Genomic DNA, 23,910 nt, shown 5'->3' on the forward strand with positions numbered 1-23,910 from the left:
TTGCTTTATTGCCCGTGAGGATATAAAGTTGCTGTTGCTTCGTTTATGGCTTCCATGGGGAATAATTAATAACCTGCTGACTTGTGTTCTTCCTGAGGAGTATGCAAGACTGTTCTTCGGCGTGGGGTTCGTACCTCACCACAGATGGCTGTTCCCTTGGGATCGCATCCTGTTCTGTTGTCAAGATTCTTCATAACTTGGGTTTGTTCAACAACCAAGTGGTCTCTTGAAGGACCACATTGACCTTGAAAAGGGGGGATATGTAAGGTTATGAAGTTCATTATTTTCAGCTCCACACAGCTGCCCCTGTACACAGTAACACCCGTGTAGAAGACGCCACGGTCGGGTGTTCCTCAGACTGTTTACATTCCAGGAAAAGAGTCCGAAGGAGAAGAAGAACGCTTTTCAATAATCAAAGTACTTAATTTGTGATTAAAGCTATTCGAAACAGATGTTGATCAATAATAATCAAGTGAATGATCTGTGGAATAAAGATGTCATGATTTATGTGTTTAATGAAAACAGGACTACTGCACAGACAGACTGACCCTCATCTCCATAGAAACGCATGACACATTGTTCCAACCAATCAGAGCTTTCGGCTGCCGCAGGAGAATCTGGCTTGTTGACTTAAAGTGTCCAATCCGCTTTACTAAAACTTATCAACAATTCAGAGATATAAAACAAGGCAACGCCATTTTAAGCTCAGTTCCATTTTGACTTCAGTTCTATTCACCGTCATCCCAAAGAGAAGCACAGCCTGGCCAGATGTGTTTTCTTCTTCAAACTAAGAACTGTGAAGTTGGAGATTTTCGTCGTTTGACAACCAGACGAATGACAGATGACCACCTGGCCAGCTCGGCCAGGTGGTCATCCAACGTGCGCCGACGAATAAGAATGTCGTCGACATAGATGAGTGTCCCACGCTCTCGAGCATCGGGGCAGGCCTTGTTCAAGAAGATGTTGAACTCAGCTGGCGAGTTGGAATAACCAAAAGGACACCGGGTGAAGGTGTACTGCCGGTTGGCAAAGGAGAAAGCAAGTTTGTGTTGGTCCGATTCGTGGACGGGAATCGTCCAAAATCCAGACGCAATGTCAAGGGTGGAAAAGTACTTAGCATCTTTCACTTTTGGAAGCTCCTGCTCCAGGCGTGCCATAGGCCACCTAGACAAGGGGACCTGTTTGTTGAGTTGCCGGTAGTCAATGGTAAGTCGCCACTTACCGTTAGGCTTCAGTACCGGACACAACGGAGCCGAGTAGGTGCTGTTGCAGGGTCGAATGTCCCCGTTAGCCAAGAGGCTGTCAATGATTTCCTGGACCGGTTCTATGGAAGCCAGGGGAATCTTGTGCCGCACAAAGGACGGCAGTGCATCTGGCCTGGTAGGAATCCGGACTTCATGGATAGTGGTCAGACCACAGTCCAAGGAGTCAAGTGAAAGAAAATCCTGGTACTTTAGCAAAAGTTGTCGTAGCTTGTCTCGCTCGACCTCGTTTGTGAGAGCATCTGCTTGGTCTATTACCTTCTCAATCTGTGACAGAAGTTCCGGGGGTCTACCCGGTGGCTTCGAGAGTGGTGGTGAGGTCGAAATCGCGTCCCCCCCCCGAAAGACTTGCCACAGAAAGGCGTCCGCCTGTGTGAGGCCACGGTTTGTATGGCTTCGGCTTCCTCACACGTGCAAACAGTTGTCCGGATGCACAGCTGATTCTAGCGTCAAGGCGTTGGAGACAGTCCAACCCTATGAGCATGGGCATCCTCATCTCCTCGCTGATGTACACGAGGTGTTTAAAGGATATGCCTCCTATCGAGAAGTTGACCTCAGTCGTCGCAGCCGCGGACGACGGAGCGCCATAGAAATCGTCAAAATCCTCTGGGCCTGAAATGAGTGTGGGGGTTGAGATGTCCTCCCCCCTTTGTTCGCACATGCTGCTGTAAAGAGCTCCGCTGATGAGCGAGATGTCCGCTCCTGTGTCTAATAATGCGACACAGCGATGTCTCTGATTTACAGTGACCTCCACTGCGGGCCTATTAGATCCCTTTCTCACGACCAGAGGTGCAAGCAAATTTTTTTTCAGTTACGGCGGAAGCAGTAGTGGTACTGGTGTCGTCATCTGTGGGTTCATCGCCTAACATCGCCACGGATGGAACGACCGGCGAGGTGTTGTCGCTTTCCTTTGAGGTGTTGTTGTTTTCCTGTGAGTCAGAACCTGTGAAAACATCAGCCTGCAGCACTTCAGTCTCATTTTGCGGCTTCTCAGGCAAACACGGAGCTGCTGCCCGTGTCGCCTGAAAATCACGCATAAACTGTTTGACGTCCTCGCCGTCTTTCTGAAGAGCGCAGATCATGTTCATCATGTTCCTCATCTCAGTCATCATTGGTAGGAAAGCGCGTTGCATCGCCGCCTGAAGTTGTGATGGAAATTGCATTGTTTCCTCTGAGCTCATCTTCCAAAGTAGTAATGTTCTTTAATTTACTAATTTCACCAGAAACAACCTTACCTGTAGACTTATCAAAGAATTAGTTACAGGGAAGCTTGGCTGTTGAATTAATATTTTGGGCAAAATTGTTCAATAATGCCAAAAATAACATCCTCTTTTGACCTTCCCAAGATGGCGGGTCGAGCTACGTGTCGGGTTACCTAAGATGGCGGACCGCCGCGCATGCGTCGTCCGACAACCGGCTTTGATCCCCGTAGCAATTGCACGATTCTAAACACAGGAGCGTTTATTAGAACCGCCGCTAACGTTATCCAAAAGTACACTGTACCGGAAGGTTTATTGGGTTTAAGGACGCAGAATCGCTGCGTCGGAACGGCTTGAAAGCTTCGCGGGACGCGTTCCCGAGCCTCTCACCGAGAGTGGCTAGTTAGCTCTTTGGCTAGTGCTAGCGAACGCCCTGGAGCGACCAGGGTCTTAAAATTGACCGATTAACCAACGGGCATCTCGCTCCGTGGTTAAAAGGGTGTTAACAGCGTACGCAATCTGGATGCAGTATCGCTCTACGGTACATAACCCGACTTACAGCGGTTACCTAACAAGATAAGCAACGGCAGTTGCTAACGAGAATTCCGGTAAGGACAGACGCTGATCAGACGTCTATTGGACGGAAATAAATTTCCGACGGAGTCTTCTGTCTCCGATTACACAAATGGATGCACACAGTGTCACAAACACCGCGACAAACAATAAACAGACGGTTCCAACGTATTAAAACAGGAGAAATGTTTACCCTCAGATGTAGGCCCAAAATGGCCGTTAGCACACGTCAGCACTCAAGGTGTTTTGATGAAACAGCGCCTCCTGTCGGAGGGTGATGAATGTGCACCCCCCTTTCTGAGAAGCTGAATGAGGAAAATGCTCGCCTTTTCCTCTCCGAACTCACACACTAGACAAAAATCCCAAACTATGTCTCAAAATCGGCACAAAGTGTAATAAACTGTGCAGATATCATGCTAGGCTCGCCAATTGTAACGAAATAGATTGATGTAACTATCTAGAGTTGTATTTTAATACACTGTAAGTAGATCACTTGTTATAATCAGAAGATGGGCTGTTTTTATCATCAGGGAGTTTAATTAAACACTCTGTATTGACTTTGAGACAAGAAAAGAGAGAGAGTTGGAATCGTTTAAGAATCTTTAATTTCTTAATTATAAATTCTTAACAATCTACCAGGACTAACTCTGTGATGGATGAAAATGGATTTGGATGTTGTGTTGGTGCGTGTGTGTGTGTGTGTGTGTGGTTGGTTCAGACTCCTTAGGCTGACGTCATTGAATCTGGTCGTCTTTGTTATGACTAGATATCACGAGGCTTATAAAGTGATGACATGAGCTGCTATTTTGCCGTGTACGTACCCAGTGGGGGGCCTCCCAGGTAGATCAGGAAATGCCAGGTCCAAGAACCTCGGATGTGTACTGGAGCTGTTCGAAGCAGCGGTCGCAGCACGTCAAAGCCCGTCTGAAGGGTTGACCCCGGTACCAATCGGCAGCGCCAGCAGGTGCTCTTATTTTGAAAGGATGTCGTCTGGTTGTTAAACGACGAAAATCTCCAACTTCACAGTTCTTAGTTTAAAGAAGAAAACACATCTGGCCAGGCTGTGCTTCTCTTTGGGATGACGGTGAATAGAACTGAAGTCAAAATGGAACTGAGCTTAAAATGGCGTTGCCTTGTTTTATATCTCTGAATTGTTGATAAGTTTTAGTAAAGCGGATTGGACACTTTAAGTCAACAAGCCAGATTCTCCTGCGGCAGCCGAAAGCTCTGATTGGTTGGAACAATGTGTCATGCGTTTCTATGGAGATGAGGGTCAGTCTGTCTGTGCAGTAGTCCTGTTTTCATTAAACACATAAATCATGACATCTTTATTCCACAGTTCATTCACTTGATTATTATTGATCAACATCTGTTTCGAATAGCTTTAATCACAAATTAAGTACTTTGATTATTGAAAAGCGTTCTTCTTCTCCTTCGGACTCTTCTCCTGGAATGTAAACAGTCTGAGGAACACCCGACCTTGGCGTCTTCTACACGGGTGTTACTGTGTACAGGCGCAGCTGTGTGGAGCTGAAAATAATGAACTTCATAACCTTACAACTGCTAAGGATATTGATGGCTTCGACTCATTAAACTGTTCATTCATGTGCTGACGTCTGGAAAACACAAACGTGACTGTGTCAATACTCGTGCTTTGTGGCAAATTAAAGCGCAGCAGTGCGTAAAATAGTGCGAGGAAGAGCGCCACTATCATCCGTGTTTGCTGAATGGTGTTTTATGAATGAAATGGATTTGGATAATGATGAAACCAAATCTAGAGACAATGGAAATGAAAAAAGACAAAGGAAGTTTTCTGTTAAAGGTTTGGCTTTTGAGATCGAAAAACTGCAAAAGGAGAGGTCTTATCTATTTAAACAAGCCAGTAAAATAAAAGCAAAAATAAAAGACCTTTGTTCATCATCTGCCAATTGTATTGCCATTAAACAACATCTTAAAGGGTTCAGTGCATTATGTAAAAATGCATCTTCACTTCATGACACTTTATTAAAGGAGTTTTCTTTACCCGAAGATGAACAACAGAGACAAAATGCATGGTTTAAAGATAAAAGTGCTGCAAATGAAGCGTTCGTGAATGAAGTGTGCAGTTGGTTAAAAGAAAACGAAGTTTTGAATGAAAATGAAAATGCTGATGATGAGCCCGACGCGAAGGTTGGGGTGAAAGATGATGAACATTTTGACTGTGTTAAACCTGAAGATAGTGCGTCAAATGTATCCAAACAGTCGCGCAAAAGCAGCCGTGCGTCCGGATCAAGCACTTCATCCGCTTGTAAATTGGTCGTGGCAGAGAAAGCAGCATTGATTGAGAAAGCTGTTGCTCTGAAGAGGAGACACGAGCTGGAAGAGCAAGAGGAAAAACACAGACTGGAAGCGGAGAAATTAAGAAAGCAAAAGGAACAAATGGAGTTGGAAGCACAAATAGCTGCTGCATCAATAAAACTCTGTTTTGGAAGGAAGTGATGTGGGAAGACGATCCTGCTCAAATGGCATGAACTCTTATGTGAGCAAAGGACTCAGAACAAAAGCAAGCCGAGTTTAATCCTCAAGCAAAGGAATTTGTGCCAAAAGGCGCCGTCTTTCAGCTGAGCTCAACAGCGCCCCTAGTGTCTGAACCAGATGCTCGACCTAAAACTGTCTCACTCAAGTCAAGTGCACAGACTCAAAGCAAGCAACAAAAGTTAAAGATGTCCATTCAAAGTGAATCACTACAACCACAATCTTCCCAAAACCAGCAGCAGAACCCTGTGCAAAGTTTTCACCTGTGAACAACAATGCAATTTGTGCTATTATGCAAAAGCAAAATGAAATCACAGCAATGCGTGTTCAGCAGCACCAATTATCAGCTACGTTGCCCCAGCGAGAAATTCCAATTTTGATGGTAATCCACTACAATGTATTTCATTTCTTAGAGCCTTTGAACATTGTGTGGAGGGAAAAACCAGCAGCTATCAGGAGTGTTTGTACTTTCTCGAACAATACACCAGGGGACAGCCAAGAGAGCTTGTGAGGAGCTGCATGCATATGCCATCACAGCAAGGTTACCAAAAGGCAAAAGGTCTTCTAATGGAGCACTTTGGCAATGAACATAAAATAGCAACAGCATACATGGACAAAGTCATTGGTTGGCCAGCAATTAAAACTGAAGAAATTCAAGCTTTGCAAGACTTTGCTTTGTTTTTAAGAGGATGCTGTAATGCTATGTCTGACATACATTATATGGAAGAACCTAATCTACCATCCTACATGAGGCAAGTGATCCTGAAATGGCCCTACAAGCTACATGAAAAATGGAGAACCGCAGCCTGTGAACTACAGGAACGGCGAGGTTTCAGGGCAACATTTACTGACATGGTCACCTTCCTTGAGCATCAAGTAAAAATATTGTCTCATCCTTTATTTGGAGACATTTCTGAAACAAGACCAAGTCTTGCAGCAAAGGAAGTACAGAGAAACAAAGGCTCAATAAAGACCAACATCAAAGGAAGCACCTTTGTTACTGCTATAGCACCCAGTGACTGCGCTATATCTTCTCCATCTGTGCTACCAAAGCCACAAGTGCAGCCAGTAGCTACCAGAAGTCCAGCTCCAGAAGCCTGTCCATATTGTGATCAATCTCATTCCTTATTGAAATGTCCAAAGCTAACCAGGATTCCTCAAAATGATAACATTGAATTTCTGAAAGGAAAAGGAATATGTTTTGGATGTTATAAGGTTGGCCACATGACTAAGGAATGTAAAAATCGCCTCACTTGTGATAAATGCAACCGGAAGCATCCTACAATCCTACATTCTGACAAAGAACAAGCTAAAGCCCAAGAAACACCTGTCAGCAGTGCCCTCGTGTCTCATAAAGCTGATGTTTGTACTGATGGAGGAGAGGACTGTACTCTTTCAATTGTTCCCGTCAAAATAAAATCTAAGAAAGGAGATCAAGTGTTTCAAACTTATGCCTTCTTGGATCCTGGAAGCACGGCAACTTTCATTACCAACAAATTAAAGAAGAAACTAAACGTGCAAGGCCCAAAGATTAACATCTTGCTGCGTACTATGGGCCAAGAAAGGTTGGTGAGCAGCTGTTGTGCCACTGAACTGGAAATTTCGGGGCTACAAAGTAACAGCTTTGTAGAACTTCCTGAAGTTTACACACAAGAAGCCATTCCAGTCTCTCGGAACAACATTCCTCTTCAGAGAGATGTTGAAAAATGGGACTATCTCAGCACCATCAGGAATCCGGAACTGGATGCTGATGTCGAGCTTTTGATTGGAATCAATGCATCAAACCTCATGGAGCCATGGGAGATAATCAACAGTCAAGGCAACGGACCATATGCTGTCAGAACCCCACTTGGATGGGTCATTAATGGTCCCCTACGAAGCAGTGTAACTACCCAGAAGGGTTGTACAACTGTTTACGCAAACAGGATTTCTGTTGCCAAACTGGAGGAGCTGTTGATATCTCAATACAATCAAGACTTAGATGAAAAAACACTGGAAGAAAAACATGAAATGTCTATCGAGGACAAGAAATTTATGGAAATAATGGAAAATTCAGCTTGTATGCTGGATGGACATTATTGTTTGGACTTGCCCTTCAAAAAGGACGACATTATCATGCCCAACAACCAGTGTGTAGAGCCCTGCACTGAAGCCCTAGGCCCTCAGGTCGGCCCGGCCCGGCCCTACAGCCTTCGGGCCGGGCTTCGGGCCAATGACTGTGTAATTACCTCGGACACGGGCCGGGCAGGGCGCCTTTGTTTTTAATCGAATTCATAAAAAAAATTGAAACACTAAATCACTCAAAAGATTCCCATCTGAACATCTGAGCTGGACACTGCTCAGCGCAGCTCGCTGTCACCGCGTACATAAGGTCCACAGCGAGCTGAAGATGTGGAGAGGGGCTTGGAGCACGTTGCAGAACCAGAGCGCATGCAAGAAGATTCCTCCCACTGAAGCGAGTGTTTTCCAAACCCTGTCTCTCAGAGAGACTTGTCACTTAGAAAATGTTCCCTGATTATGAAACTTTGGCTGAATAGTGCTTGTTCCTGTCTCCAATGTGGCGACGCATCCAGGAGCCGTCTGAGGAGAAGCCCAGAATCTCACATCTTCTTCAGCTCAGAAAGCGCCTATGATTACGCACAAGCGTGACGCGTCAACCCGGTCTCACAGTAAGACCGGGTTGGAACTGTTCAGGTTTACGCAGACAATCTTTACATTTAGAATTGACTTACAGATATAAAATTAATGCAGTAAAATATAAAGCATTTTATTTAAATATCCATTCATTATTTTACAAGCACAGAGAGCCGCATCAGATGGATGGAAGAGCCGCATGTGGCTCCAGAGCCACGGGTTGCCGACCCCTGACTGAAACGCAGCAGTAGAGCCCTGCGCGGGACTGTTTTCTTCATCCCGCTCCTGCCCGCTCCCGCTGAATTTCTGACAATTACCGCCCGCAACCGCAACGTGTGTGTTACACTCCCGCCCGCAACCGCAAAACTCGGAGAAATTATTACCTCACAATAAAAGAGATGTATTGAGTTTGCATCCTCAATATGTCATTTTATAGGCTATACCAGGGGTCGGCAACCCGCGGCTCTTCCATCCATCTGATGCGGCTCTCTGTGCTTGTAAAATAATGAATGGATATTTAAATGAAATGCTTTATATTTTACTGAATAAATTTTATATCTGTATGCTAATTCTAAATGTAAAGATTGACTGCATAAACCTGAACAGGCCCAACCCAGTCTTACTGTGAGACCGGGTTGACGGGTCGCGCTTGTGCGTAATCATAGGCGCTTTCTGAGCTGAAGATGTGAGATTCTGGGATTCTCCTCAGACGGCTCCTGGATGTGTTGCCTCATTGGAGACAGGAACAAGCACTATTCAGCCAAAGTTTCATAATCAAGAACATTTTCTAAGTGACAAGTCTCTCTGAGAGACTCGCTTCAGTGGGAGGAACCTTCCCGCATGCGCTCTGGTTCTGCAACGCGCTCCAAGCCAATCTCCACATCTTCAGCTCGCTGTGCACCTTACGTACGCGCTGACAGCGAGCTGCGCTGAGCAGTGTCCAGCTCAGATGTTCAGCTCAGATGTTCAGATGGGAATCTTTTAGCTACATCTGCAATGTGCATAACGAACAAAATGTCAGTTCGTCTGCATGCATCGGGGTAATTCTTTCTATTCTTTCTCCGTCAAAATAAACGGTTAAATACGGGAAATGTCCGGTCAACACAACACAAGCCCTGCTTTTAACTGTTTTGTTTTCTTGTGAAAATTGTTGCAAAGAGATATAATTTAACTTGATTAACACCAGAGCCAGGCGCACTGCGCCGTCATCTCCGTGACGGTAAATGAGGGAAAAACAAATTGATCGGATCCTGCATGTCTTTTAACACATTGGTCAGGATTCACGCACTTTGTTTTCATTTAGTTGGTTAAAAAAAAGTCAGGCTCGGGTCGGGCCAGAGAATCCTGAAAACCTTTTCGGACCGGGTCGGGCTGGGGCTCCACTCCCTCGGGCCGGGCCGAACACGGGCTCAGATTTTAGGCCCGTGCAGGGCTCTACCGGTGTGTTATGGCACAACACCTTCAGACCCTCAAAAGAAAGTTTGAGAGGAACAAAGTCTACAAAAAGGAATATACAACATTCATGATGGATCTTATCGACAAAGGCTATGCAGAAAAGGTACCTCTTGACCAGATGGAACCCAAAGAAGGAAAAGTCTGGTATCTTCCACACCACGGTGTCTATCACCCAAGGAAAAAAACTTTGAGAGTGGTTTTTGACTGTGGAGGAAGCTACAAAGGCTCTTCATTGAATGGCCAGCTTCTACAGGGGCCGGACCTTACCAACTCTCTCTTCGGTGTTCTAACCAGATTCAGGCAAGAAAACATTGCTCTGATGACAGATGTCCAGGCCATGTTCCATCAAGTAATAGTGTCAGAAAAGCATCTGGACTTTCTACGCTTTCTGTGGTGGCCATTAGGAGACACGTCTGTCAGCCCAATGGAATACCGGATGACAGTTCACCTCTTCGGAGCTGTATCATCGCCAAGTTGTGCCAATTATGCTCTGAGGCAAACTGCTACGGACAACATTGGATTTCATAAAGAAGTGACTGACACTGTCTATAATAACTTTTATGTGGATGATTGTCTAAAATCTGTTGCCATGGAAGAAACTGCAGTAAAGCTGGCAGAAGATCTTACTAAATTGTGTTCTAAAGGAGGATTTAAGCTTTCAAAGTGGATAAGCACAAGTCGTGCTGTGCTATCGTCCATTCCTGAACAGAAACGTTCCAATTCAACAAGACAACTACATCTGGAATGGGATAGTCTGCCTGTAGAAAAGGCTCTTGGCCTAAGCTGGTGTGCAGAGTGACACTTTTATCTTTCAACTAGTGATGGAAGAAAGACCTCACACCAGACGTGGCATTCTCTCAATGGTCAGTTCCATCTATGATCCACTGGGTTTCCTGGCACCATTCACTTTGTTACCAAAGTTATTGCTGCAGGAGATGTGCAGGAGAAAAATGACTTGGGATGAGCCTGTCTCCCAGACAATGTCACAGCAATGGACTTCATGGCTTCAAGATCTGCAAAAAATAGAGTTTAATGTGAGTCGCTGTATTAAACCAAAAAACTTTGAAGAACCACTACAAGCTCAACTGCATCATTTTGCGGATGCCAGTGAACATGGTTATGGTACAGTGTCTTACCTACGACTGCAGGATGAGAAAGGAAATGTGCATCTGGCCTTTATGCTGGGCAAGGCTAGAGTTGCTCCATTAAAACAACAATTCCCCGCCTTGAACTTACCGCTGCTGTGCTTGCTGTGAAAGTTGACAGAATGTTAAGAAAGGAACTGTTACTTGACTTAACATACTCATACTTCTGGACGGACAGTCAGACGCTGCTGAAATACATACACAATGAGAACAAACGATTTTACACCTTCGTTGCAAATGGGGTGGCTGCAATAAGGGAAGCTACAGATGTATGGCAGTGGAGATACGTTGCTTCTCAGCTTAATCCAGCCGATGAAGCATCCAGAGGACTTACCGCACATGACTTCATGGCCTGTCAAAGGTGGATCACAGGTCCAGCCTTTCTTCAGAAGCCAGAAAAGGACTGGCCAGAGGTTTTTAACCCAAAGCTTGTTTCTTTAGAGGATCCAGAAGTCAAAGGTGAAGTCATAGTGAATGTTTTCAGCTTACAGGCCAATGATCCTACTTCAAGGTTCGTTCATTATTTTTCAAGTTGGAGAAAGCTGAAAACTTCAGTCGCTTTGTTTCTCAAGCTAAAGGCTGGATCTTAGTCAAAAAAGGAAAGAATTTGAGGCTTCACTCCCTGCTGCCGATGTATCGACTTTCACTGAGAAAGCACAAGAAAACATGAACAGAGCCAGAGAAGGTGTTCGCACACCAACATAGTCAGTGAACGATCTCTTCAAAGCTGAAAGTGCAATCATCTGGTACTGTCAATCAAAAGGGATTCAAAGAAGAAATCAGCACCTTGGACAGTGGTGCTTCTGTTGTATACCCCAGGAGCAGAAACATCCTGCTATTCTCACCAAAGACCAACATGTTTCCAAGCTTATTTTGCAGCATATACACCAGCAGCTTGGGCATGCAGGAAGAAACCACATGCTATCAGCTCTTAAAAAAGATACTGGATTACTAGTGCCAACTCAGCTTGCAGGAAGATCATCTCTGAATGTGTTATTTGTAAATGACAAAGAGCACAGCCCTCTTGGCAGAAAATGTCTTATATGCCAGAAGGACGCATCAGTCCAGATTTGCCACCATTCACTAACGTAGGTGAGGATTATTTTGGGCCCATAGAGGTGAAAAGAGGACGTGCCATGGTCAAAAGATATGGAGTAATCTTTACCTGCATGGCAAGCCGGGCTATACATCTGGAGGTGGCACACTCACTAACGACTGATTCTTGCATCAATGCCATAAGACCTTTTATATGTCGAAAAGGTCCAGTGCGCCAAATGAGATCTGACAATGGCACAAATTTTATTGCTGCAGAACGTGAACTGAGAGAGGCGTTGGCATCAGTGGAACAGAACAAGATTCATCAATTTCTGCTTTCGACAGAGATTGACTGGACATTTAATCCACCTGCTGCATCCCATCATGGAGGAGTTTGGGAGCGTCTTATTAGAATGGTTCGAAAAGTATTATTTTCTGTCCTTCAACAGCAGTCACTGGACGATGAAAATCTACAAACCTTCTCGTGTGAAGTGGAAGCCATTCTAAATGATCGCCCCATAATTACAGTCTCTGATGAGGCAAATGATCTGGAAGCTCTTACGCCAAATCACATTCTGCTGCTCAAAGGGAACCCTATTCTAGCTCCTGGTGTATTTGAAGAGAGAGACTGCTGCATCAGAAAACGCTGGAAGCAGGTTCAGTATCTGGCAGACTTGTTTTGGAAAAGGTGGACAAGAGAGTACTTACCTTTGCTACAAGCAGGGGTGTCGGACTGGGGGGGGGAAGGGTACCGTTTACCCAGGGCCCACTGCAGGGAGGGGCCCTGAGACAGCTTTGAATAAAAATGTTTTATTGTTGTTGTTTTTTCCCCCCAACTTACTTAATGTCTTAATAAACGTCCCTTTACCTGGATAAAGAGGTTAAGAAACAGAATTTCGCCTTAAAAATAATAACTGAATAATCTCTGAGGCATCTATCACCCCTTAAAAATTGTGCAAAGTGGTTTAGTCCACACCAGCGGCCAGGGGCTGCACGGCCGCATGTACAGCTATGAGACATCGCAGATGCCGACAGCCAGAGCTGGAGGCAGGAGAGTCAGTCATGTCTTTTCCCAAGAAAGGGAAATCTGGCTTCCAGAAAAGAAAAGAAAAGAAAAGAAAAGAAAAGAAGGAGAAGGAGAAAAAGTTAATTGAACAGAAGCAAGTATTGACTAGGTTCTTCAAGAAGGAAGGTGAGCAGCAGAACACAGTTTTAGCTGATATTAGCTAGCTCTCAGAAGCTGCATTCATGTTAGGTGTTCAGTGTTCATTTTTGGGAGCTTATGATAGACATTGTCCTCTAAAATATCATAAGCAAAACTTAAAAAAAAGGTCCCCACCCTGGATTGTTAGGGGATTGGAAAGGGCTTGCCAGAAAAAGAAATCACTGTATCTGGATTTTCTAAAAAATCCAACAAAGGAAAAAGAAAAAAGGTATAAGGAATATAAAAACAAATTAACTACAATAATAAGGAAGCAAAAAAAGGAATATTATGATCAGCTTTTCCTAAAACACAAAAATAATATTAAAGGTACATGGAATGTGTTAAATAAATTAATAAGAAATACAAAAGAAGCAGGTATAGATATTCACAATAAAAATGGAAAGAACATTGCAAATGAGTTTAATAAATATTTTGTGAATGTTGGCCCTAATCTAGCTAAAAAGCTGCCAGAAGTTGACATTAACCATGAAATAAATAAAAATAATAATACAATGTTTTTGAGCAGTGTAAGCCAAAGTGATGTGATCCAAGCGGTACATAGTTTCAAAAGTTAAAAGTCCTTAGATTTTCATGGGATGGATATGTCTCTCATCAAGGAGGTTATCCATTGCATTATTGAACCTTTTACTTATATTTGTAATAAATCATTTTCAAGTGGCACAGTCCCTGAACAAATGAAAATAGCCAGAGTTATTCCTATTTATAAAAGTGGTGACAAATGATTAGCTTGTAAGTATAGACCTATCTCTTTACTGCCACAGTTTTCAAAGATACTTGAGAAACTTTTTGTAATTAGATTTGAAGCATTTACCAACAAGTTTGATCTTTTAAATGACCATCAGTATGGGTTTAGGAAGAATCGTTCAACCTCATTAGCAGTTATGGATTTGGTAGAGCAGATTGCAACAGCAGTGGATCAAAAACTTAATGTAGTGGCTGTCTTGATTGACTTGAGTAAGGCATTTGATACAATTGATCACACATACCTGCTCAAGAAATGTGAATACTATGGTCTTCGTGGTAAAACCAATCAATGGCTTGAAAGTTATTTAAGCAGTAGATTTCAATATGTTAATGTTAATGATATAGATTCACAGCTTGAAAGAGTAATATGTGGTGTACCGCAAGGCTCGGTGCTCGGACCGAAATTATTCAACCTATACCTGAACGACATCTTTTCTGTATCGTCTCGGTTAAAATTTATTATGTTTGCAGATGATACAAATTTCATTTGTATGGGAAAAGATATGAGTAAATTATTACAAGAGGTTGAAAACGAATTGGATTCAATTAAAAAATGGTTTGATTACAACAAGCTATCACTAAATGAAAATAAAACCAAATTTATGATATTTTCAGGGAAAAGGGACAATGACGGTGCTAAGCTGTATTTAAATGGAGTCCCAATTGAACAAGTACATGAAACTAAATTCCTAGGTGTGATTATTGATAGTAAACTCAGTTGGAAACCACACATTGAATATATCAAACGGCAAGTGTCTAAATCTATTGCTATACTTTATAAAACTAGTGATGTACTAAATAAAAAAGCCTTGTTTTTAATTTATAGCTCTTTAGTTATGCCTTATTTGTCTTACTGTGCAGAGGCTTGGGGAAATGCAGTAAAACATGTGTTGAGACTGTATTTAAATTACAAAAAAAGGCGATTAAAATAGTTAATAAATTGGGATACCTCGAACCAACCCATTATCTATTTATTCAAACTAAAACGCTAAAATTAGGAGATATTATTAAAGTAAAAATCTTAGAGATTCTTCATAAAGTAGTTAATGATAATATCCCAAATTGCATAAAAGTTCATTTCAAACCAAGAGATGATCATTATAATCTCAGAGGTGTATTTATGTTTGAATGTGTAAAAGCCAGAACTAATGTGAAATCAAGATGTGTTTCCATTCTTGGTGTGAAATTGTGGAATGAGTTAGATGATGATTTGAAGAAATGTACTTCTTTACTAAAGTTTAAAGCAGGTGTAAAGTGTCACATATTTACAGGGTATGAAAAGTAAGTATAGACATTAATGAATTTTCATTGTGGTTATTTATATTGGGGAAAATAAAAGAAATGTATATTGGTTATGTATCTTAGGTGGAAAATAGGGTAGGCTAAAATACGCTTTGCTTCTGCCTATTCCTTTTTTGGTTTAAATTCAAATTGTTAATATTGTTTTGTTTGAAAAAAAAAATTTATGTTAATGCTATAAACCAAAATAAAGACCGAAAGAAAGAAGAAAGAAAGTGTTAAACGCCTTTAGTTTCACCATCAAGATCAAATATAAATTAATTACTGTTATCAGTGATAACACTAATAAATTTATATATATATATTAATCAGAATTATTATCGCGGGCGGCCGCCGCCAATTAATTCGCGGACCTCGCAGTAAAAACAGGTTCACTCTGTGTGGATATTTCAGCTCCTTCCCAGTCATGGACCAGGACAAACTTGGTATCGATGGATTCGTGGTAATCTCAGGAATGAGAAGCTGCCACTGTTTTTCGTATAGCATGATGACACTGGTGTTAGAGGATTGTTATTGACCTGGTTAGATATTTTAAGCCTATTTTAAATTTCTTTATATTTGATCTTGAAAACGGACAATCTTATAATTTGGCTGATAATGCAGGGATTATAAAATTTAGAGTACATTACATTCACAGAGAGAACCTGGTTTATTTCATGTCATATGTATTTAATATATCAATATATATCAGTATTAGCAAAGCTTAACATCATGAACCATGACAGACATGACTGAAGAGCAGATGAAGATATCATGCCAGGCACTGATGAGAAAATATTACAAGGATCTCACAGCTGAATTAGAGAATGAGATGCTACACCTGAGAACAATATATGGTGCCACATTTCCACACATTCAGTCTCCTCTTGAGCTGCTTAGTGCCATACAGGATGCAATTACAGAGCATTTTTGGAGAAGTTTGTATTGGACTGAGAATATTTTGCACACTACCTGTGACTGTTGCTGGGGGTGAACGGGCTTTTAGCAAACTGAAACTGGTGAAAAATTATTTGAGATCAACAATGTCCCAGGATAGACTGAACAGCCTAGCTCTTCTTTCTATTGAAAGCCAATTAGCCAAAGGATTGGACTTTAAAGATCTCATAAGTGATTTTGCTAACATGAAGACCCGTCAGTGGGCATTTACTGGAAAATAAATTCCAGGATTTTTGTTTGAACACATTGTTGGCAAATAAAAATAATTATATGTGAAGTCTGGGCTTTTCACTTTTATTATGCTGGCATTTGTATTTGCTCAATATAGAGGTTAAACTAAGATCATATTTATTGTCTTGTCTTATAGCATGACAAAAAATGTGTAAGAGAGATATTAAGTAATTGAGCATGGGGGCCCACCTAGAAGACTTGTACCTAGGGCCCAGAATTCGGTGCTACGCCCCTGGCTACAAGAAAGACAAAAATGGTCTAAGCCTCAAAGAAACTTCACAGTGGGAGACGTCGTCGTGGTGATGGATCATACTGCGCCTCGTGGATCTTGGATTCTTGGAAGAATAATCAACACTTATCCTGACAAAAATGGACTTGTTCGAGCAGTTCAGCTGAAAATGAAGACCGGACAGTTGGAGAGGCCCATCTCGAAGATCTGCCTTCTTCAAGCAGCTGTATAAGATGAGAGAAGATACTACATGGGACATTTTTTGGCTCCTTATTTTATTATTTAATTGTGCTGTCTACACAATTGGGGCCGGTGTGTAGGAGCCAATCTTGTTTTGTTTTAGATTATCTTATGGTCTAAGTTTATTTTGATAATGTTTTATGTGCATTTCAGTTTATTGCACTGTGGTTTGTATTTCATTTAACCACTGGTGGCACTGCGGAGCCTATAAAGGTGTTGAGGTGGCAGTGCATTGGCGTTTTTTGGGTGACGGGAGGTCACACGGTTTTTACCGCTTCGTTTGGTTTCATATGCCACATCTAATTTGCCGTTATGATTTTCATCATTTACATAAACCTTCTCCTCCTTGAACCGTCACCTTATCGTGGTGGAGGAGTTTGAGTGCCCTAATGATACTAGGAGCTATGTTGTCTGGGGCACTTAGTGCCCCTGGTAGGGTCTCCCATGACAAATTGGTCTTAGGTGAAGGGTGAGACAAAGAACGGTTCGAAGGATCTTTCATGGCGGTTAAAACGAAGAGTCGGAGTACCCGGCCCGGAGGGTTACCGGGGTCCCACCCTGGAGCCAAGCCTGGGGTTGGGGCCCGTGAGCGAGCGCCTGGTGGCCGGGCTTTCGCCCATGGGGCCCGGCCGGGCCCAGCCCGAACCGGATACATGGGCTCGTCCAACTGTGGACCCACCACCCGCAGGAGGAACATGAAGGGTCCGGTGCAATGCGAATCGGGTGGCAGACCAAGGCGGGAGCCTTGGCGGTCCAATCCCCGGACAAGAAAACTAGTTTTTGGGACATGGAACGTCACCTCGCTGGCGGGGAAGGAGCCGGAGCTTGTGGCAGAGGTTGAGCGGTACCGGCTAGATATAGTCGGACTCACCTCGACACATTGCATTGGCTCTGGAACCCGAGACCTGGAGAGGGGTTGGACACTCTACTTTGCTGGAGTTGCTCCGGGTGAGAGGCGGAGGGCTGGGGTTGGCTTTTTGTTAGCCCCGAGACTCTCTGCCTGTGTGTTGGGGTTTACCCCGGGGGACAAGAGGGTAGCTTCCTTGCGCCTTCGGGTCGGGGAACGGGTCCTGACTGTTGTTTGTGCTTATGGGCCAAATATCAGTTCAGAGTACCCACCCTTTTTGGAGTCCCTGGGACGAGTGCTAGATAGTGCTCCATCAGGGGACTCCATTGTCCTGCTGGGGGACTTCAATGCTCACGTGGGCAATGACAGCTTGACCTGGAGGGGTGTGATTGGGAGGAACGGCCCACCTAATCTGAACTCGAGCGGTGTTTTGTTATTGGACTTCTGTGCAAGCCGCAGTTTGGCCATAACGAACACCATGTTCGAACATAAGGATGCCCATCGGTACACTTGGTACCAGGGCAGCCTAGGTCACAGGTCGATGATAGATTTTGTAGTCGTATCATCTGACCTGCGGCCGTATGTTTTGGACACCCGAGTGAAGAGAGGGGCGGAGCTGTCAACTGATCACCACCTGGTGGTGAGTTGGATCAGATGGCAAGGGAACATGCCGCGTAGACCTGGCAGACCCAAACGCATAGTGAGGGTCTGCTGGGAACGCCTGGCAGAAGAACCTGTCAAGACGGTCTTCAACTCCCACCTCCGGCAGAGCTTTGACCACGTCCCGAGAGCAGTGGGGGACATTGAGTCCGAGTGGGCCTTGTTCCACTCTGCGATTGTCGAGGCGGCTGTTGCTAGCTGTGGTCGTATGGTGGCCGGTGCCAGTCGTGGTGGCAACCCCCGTACCCGCTGGTGGACACCAGAGGTTCGGGGAGCCGTCAGGCTGAAGAAGGAGGCCTACAGGGTGTGGCTGGTCTGTGGGTCTCCGGAGGCAGCAGACAGGTACCGGATAGCCAAGCGGGGTGCAGCAGTGGCAGTTGCCGAGGCAAAATCTCGGGCGTGGGAGGAGTTTGGTGAGGCCATGGAGAAAGACTATCGATCGGCTCCAAAGAGGTTCTGGCAAACTGTCCGGCGCCTCAGGAGAGGAAGGCAGCAACTCGCTCACACTGTTTACAGTGGGGATGGGGAGCTGCTGACGTCAACTGAGGCTATAGTCGGACGGTGGAAGGAATACTTTGAGGAGCTCCTCAATCCCACCAATGCGCATTCCGAGGAGGAACCAGAGCTGGGAGGCCTGGGGATGGACTGTCCGATCTCGGGGGCAGAAGTTGCTGAGGTAGTCAAACAACTACACAGCGGCGGAGCCCCGGGGGCGGATGAGGTTCGTCCTGGGTATCTCAAGGCTATGGATGTTGTAGGGCTGTCATGGTTGACACGTCTCTACAACATTGCGTGGTCATCGGGGGCAGTTCCTAGGGAGTGGCAGACCGGGGTGGTGGTCCCCATCTTTAAGAAGGGTGACCTGAGGGTGTGTTCCAACTATAGGGGGATCACACTCCTCAGCCTCCCTGGAAAGGTCTACGCCAAGGTACTGGAGAGGAGGGTCCGATCGATAGTTGAATCTCAGATAGAGGAGGAGCAATGTGGTTTTCGTCCTGGCCGTGGAACTGTGGACCAGCTCTATACCCTTGCAAGGGTGATAGAGGGGGCATGGGAGTTTGCCCAAGCAATCCACATGTGCTTTGTGGATTTGGAGAAGGCTTATGACCGTGTCCCCAGGGGCATCCTGTGGGGGACGCTCCAGGAGTATGGGGTGGGTGGCTTTCTGTTAAGGGCCATTCAGTCCCTTTACCAGAGGAGCGTGAGTTTTGGTCCGCATAGCCGGTAGTAAGTCGGACCTGTTCCCAGTGAGGGTTGGACTCCGCCAGGGCTGCCCTTTGTCACCGGTTCTGTTCATCACTTTTATGGACAGAATTTCTAGACGCAGCCGTGGTGTGGAGTGTGTCGAGTTTGGTGGCAGGAGAATCTCGTCTCTGCTTTTTGCGGATGATGTGGTCCTCCTAGCTTCATCCAGCTCTGACCTTCAGCTCTTGCTGGGTAGGTTCGCGGCCGAATGTGAAGCGGCTGGGATGAGGATCAGCACCTCCAAATCTGAGACCATGGTTCTCGACCGGAAAAGGGTGGCTTGCCACCTTCGGGTCGGGGGAGAGGTCCTACCTCAAGTGGAGGAGTTTAAGTATCTCGGGGTCTTGTTCACGAGTGAGGGTAGGAGGGATCGGGAGATCGACAGGCGGATTGGTTCGGCGTCTGCAGTGATGCGGACGCTGAGCCGATCTGTCGTGAGGAAGAGGGAGCTGAGCCAGAAAGCCAGGCTCTCGATTTACCGGTCGATCTACGTCCCAATCCTCACCTATGGTCATGAGCTTTGGGTAATGACCGAAAGAACGAGATCGCGGATACAAGCGGCCGAAATGAGTTTCCTCCGTAGGGTGGCCGGGCTCAGCCTTAGAGATAGGGTGAGGAGCTCGGACATTCGGGAGGGACTCGGAGTAGAACCGCTGCTCCTCCGGATCGAAAGGAGCCAGTTGAGGTGGTTTGGGCATCTGGTCAGGATGCCTCCTGGACGCCTCCCCGGGGAGGTGTTTCGGGCATGTCCTGCCGGCAGAAGGCCCCCGGGTCGACCCAGGACACGTTGGAGAGGTTACATCTCCAATCTGGTCCGGGAACGCCTTGGGGTCCTGCCGGAGGAGCTGGTGGACAAGGCCGGGGAGAGGACGGCCTGGAGCTCCCTAATTGGGTTGCTGCCCCCGCGACCCGGACCCGGATAAGCGGAGGAAGACGAAGACGAAGTACATAAACCTTGATAAGAAATAGCCATTCTGGACCCTGCATAACTGTGATCATCAACATATTCAATAAATGGGACAATAAACCCAAACCCGCTTTCTGCCGGGACAATAGTGTTGAAGCGAGTCAATGCCTCCACCCGCACCCGAGGGTGACTAAAAGTGGGACTTGATAGTCACTACACCACTCCTTCCTTACCTGGGTAGTGTGTTTTTGATTATTGTCATGCCGAAAGACTCTGCCATGTTTAATCGTCAATGCCCAGTATCCAGCAAGTTTTAGTGGTTTCTCTGCTTTAACATGCTTGGTTCATTGGTTGAAGCCTGTGCAGCAGTTCATTGTGCTCTACAGAGGCCTGTTAATTACCTGCTGATTGAAATCATGTGTGCTGAAACAGGGTTAAAACTAAAACATGCTGGATACCAGCCCTCCAGGACCAGGATTGGGCACCCCTGCTTTACATGGATCAGTCATTCTGGTCCCCTTGCAGAAAAACAGACCCAAAGACCCAACCAAAGCAATGTTTCCACCCCCATGCTTTACAGTAGGTATGGTGTTCTTTAGATGCAACTCAGCATTCTTTCTCCTCCAAACACGACCACAAAGTCCTATTTTGGTTTCATCTGACCACATGACATTCTCACAATCCTCTTCTGGATCATCCAGATGCACTCTGGCAAACTTCAGATGGGTCTGCACCATGGACGTAATTTGGGGGGTGGGGGGGGGGGGGGCATGCCCATCCCCCCCCCCCCCACACACACTTTTTCCAAAGTCAAGGTTTGACCCCTGCACTTTTTACCATCCAAAAACAACATTACGCTATATTAAACTGACACTGGTTGAGCTCTAGGGCCAAGCGGAAAACAACCGTTTGTGTTGAAGCCTGTTTCCCATTAGAGCATACTGTAAAGATCCCCCCCCACCCACCCCCCACCCCCCCACTTCTAAAGTGAAAATTACGTCCATGGTCTGCACATCTACTAGCTTAAGCAGGGGGACATGTCTGCCACCACACAATTTCAGTCTCTGGCAGCGTAGTGTGTTACTGATGGTAGTCTTTGTAACTTTGGTCCCAGCTCTCTGCAGGTCATTCACTAGGTCCCCCCATGTAGTTCTGGGATGGTTACTCACAGTTCTTGTGATCATTTTGACCCTACGGGGTGAGATCTTGCTTAGAGCCCCTGATCGAGGGAGATCATCTGTGGTCTTGTATGTCATCCATGTTCTAATAATTACTCGCACTACACCGTCTTGGCAAATTGAGTAAGGTTCTCATAGCGTTATTGTAGGCAGTCTGAATCTTTCGCACACTTGCTTCCATATGGCGAGACCACAAACACACACAAAATTATATATATATATATATATATATATATATATATATATATATAGTGGGGCAAAAAAAGTATTTAGTCAGCCACCGATTGTGCAAGTTCTCCCACTTAAAATGATGACAGAGGTCAGTAATTTACATCATAGGTACACTTCAACTGTGAGAGACAGAATGTGAAAAAAAATCCATGAATTCACATGGCAGGATTTTTAAAGAATTTATTTGTAAATCAGGGTGGAAAATAAGTATTTGGTCAATAACAAGAATTCAACTCAATACTTTGTAACATAACCTTTGTTGGCAATAACAGAGGTCAAACGATTACTATAGGTCTTTACCAGGTTTGCACACACAGTAGCTGGTATTTTGGCCCATTCCTCCATGCAGATCTTCTCGAGAGCAGTGATGTTTTGGGGCTGTCGCCGAGCAACACAGACTTTCAACTCCCTCCACAGATTTTCTATGGGGTTGAGGTCTGGAGACTGGCTAGGCCACTCCAGGACTTTCAAATGCTTCTTACGGAGCCACTCCTTTGTTGCCTGGGCGGTGTGTTTGGGATCATTGTCGTGTTGGAAGACCCAGCCACGTTTCATCTTCAAAGCTCTCACTGATGGAAGGAGGTTTTGGCTCAGAATCTCACGATACATGGCCCCATTCATTCTGTCCTCAACACGGATCAGTCGTCCTGTCCCCTTAGCAGAAAAACAGCCCAAAAGCATGATGTTCCCACCCCCATGCTTCACAGTAGGTATGGTGTTCTTGGGATGCAACTCAGTATTCTTCTTCCTCCAAACACGACGAGTTGAGTTTATACCAAAAAGTTCTACTTTGGTTTCATCTGACCACATGACATTCTCCCAATCCTCTGCTGTATCATCCATGTGCTCTTTGGCAAACTTCAGACGGGCTTGGACATGCACTGGCTTCAGCAGCGGAACACGTCTGGCACTGCAGGATTTGATTCCCTGCCGTTGTAGTGTGTTACTGATGGTGACCTTTGTTACTGTGGTCCCAGCTCTCTGCAGGTCATTCACCAGGTCCCCCCGTGTGGTTCTGGGATTCTTGCTCACCGTTCTCATGATCATTTTGACCCCACGGGATGAGATCTTGCGTGGAGCCCCAGATCGAGGGAGATTATCAGTGATCTTGTATGTCTTCCATTTTCTGATAACTGCTCCCACAGTTGATTTGTTCACACCAAGCTGCTTGCCTATTGTAGATTCACTCTTCCCAGTCTGGTGCAGGTCTACAATTCTTTTCCTGGTGTCCTTCGAAAGCTCTTTGGTCTTAGCCATAGTGGAGTTTGGAGTCTGACTGTTTAAGGCTGTGGGCAGGTGTCTTTTATACAGATAATGAGTTCAAACAGGTGCCATTAATACAGGTAACGAGTGGAGGACAGAAAAGCTTCTTAAAGAAGACATTACAGGTCTGTGAGAGCCAGAGATTTTCCTTGTTTGAAGTGACCAAATACTTATTTTCCACCCTGATTTACAAATAAATTATTTAAAAATCCTGCCATGTGAATTCATGGATTTTTTTTTTCACATTCTGTCTCTCACAGTTGAAGTGTACCTATGATGAAAATTACTGACCTCTGTCATCATTTTAAGTGGGAGAACTTGCACAATCGGTGGCTGACTAAATACTTTTTTGCCCCACTGTATATTATACGCTGTGTGTATGATTTAGTGACTGTGTATAAAAGTTTCAGCACCTTTGTCTGTCGGTAAATGTTTGATGTCTTTTAGCCCCATTGGTTGAAACTTCTGTCTCGACTCTTTCACTTGACAAATAAATAAATCACTAGTTAGAAAAACACTTTTTTAAATCAATTTTTGGTGGCCTGCAAGTACTTCTATCTTGATGATGATGACGATTTCACCTTTACTTTGAAATGTTTGGACGTGGTTCATCATGCTGTAATTATATTGTACTAGTTTTGAAAGAAACATAGCCAAACTGTACTATCTTAGAAAATTTTAACTTAAGAAATAATTTCTTATTGTTATTCTAAACAGCTGATGTGGACAAGAAAGAAATATTAAAATGACTGTCTTAACTTTTTGGGGATGCACTTGTCATAGTGGATAAACTGTGACAGAAAGGGGGAGTATGTTGTACTTTTGGATTACATACACGGAGTAATTTCCCTTCAGAGT

The 23,910-nt window shown here is 44.7% G+C and overlaps 1 pseudogene; it reads left to right on the forward strand.

Annotated features, from left to right (window-relative positions):
• Positions 1-9,711: 9,711 nt before the first annotated feature.
• Positions 9,712-11,487, forward strand: LOC139070174 (uncharacterized; annotated as a pseudogene).
• The last annotated feature ends 12,423 nt before the right edge of the window (positions 11,488-23,910 follow it).

The sequence above is a fragment of the Nothobranchius furzeri genome, chromosome 5 (genome assembly GCF_043380555.1).
Source record: "Nothobranchius furzeri strain GRZ-AD chromosome 5, NfurGRZ-RIMD1, whole genome shotgun sequence".
NCBI classification, from domain to species: Eukaryota; Metazoa; Chordata; class Actinopteri; order Cyprinodontiformes; family Nothobranchiidae; genus Nothobranchius; species Nothobranchius furzeri.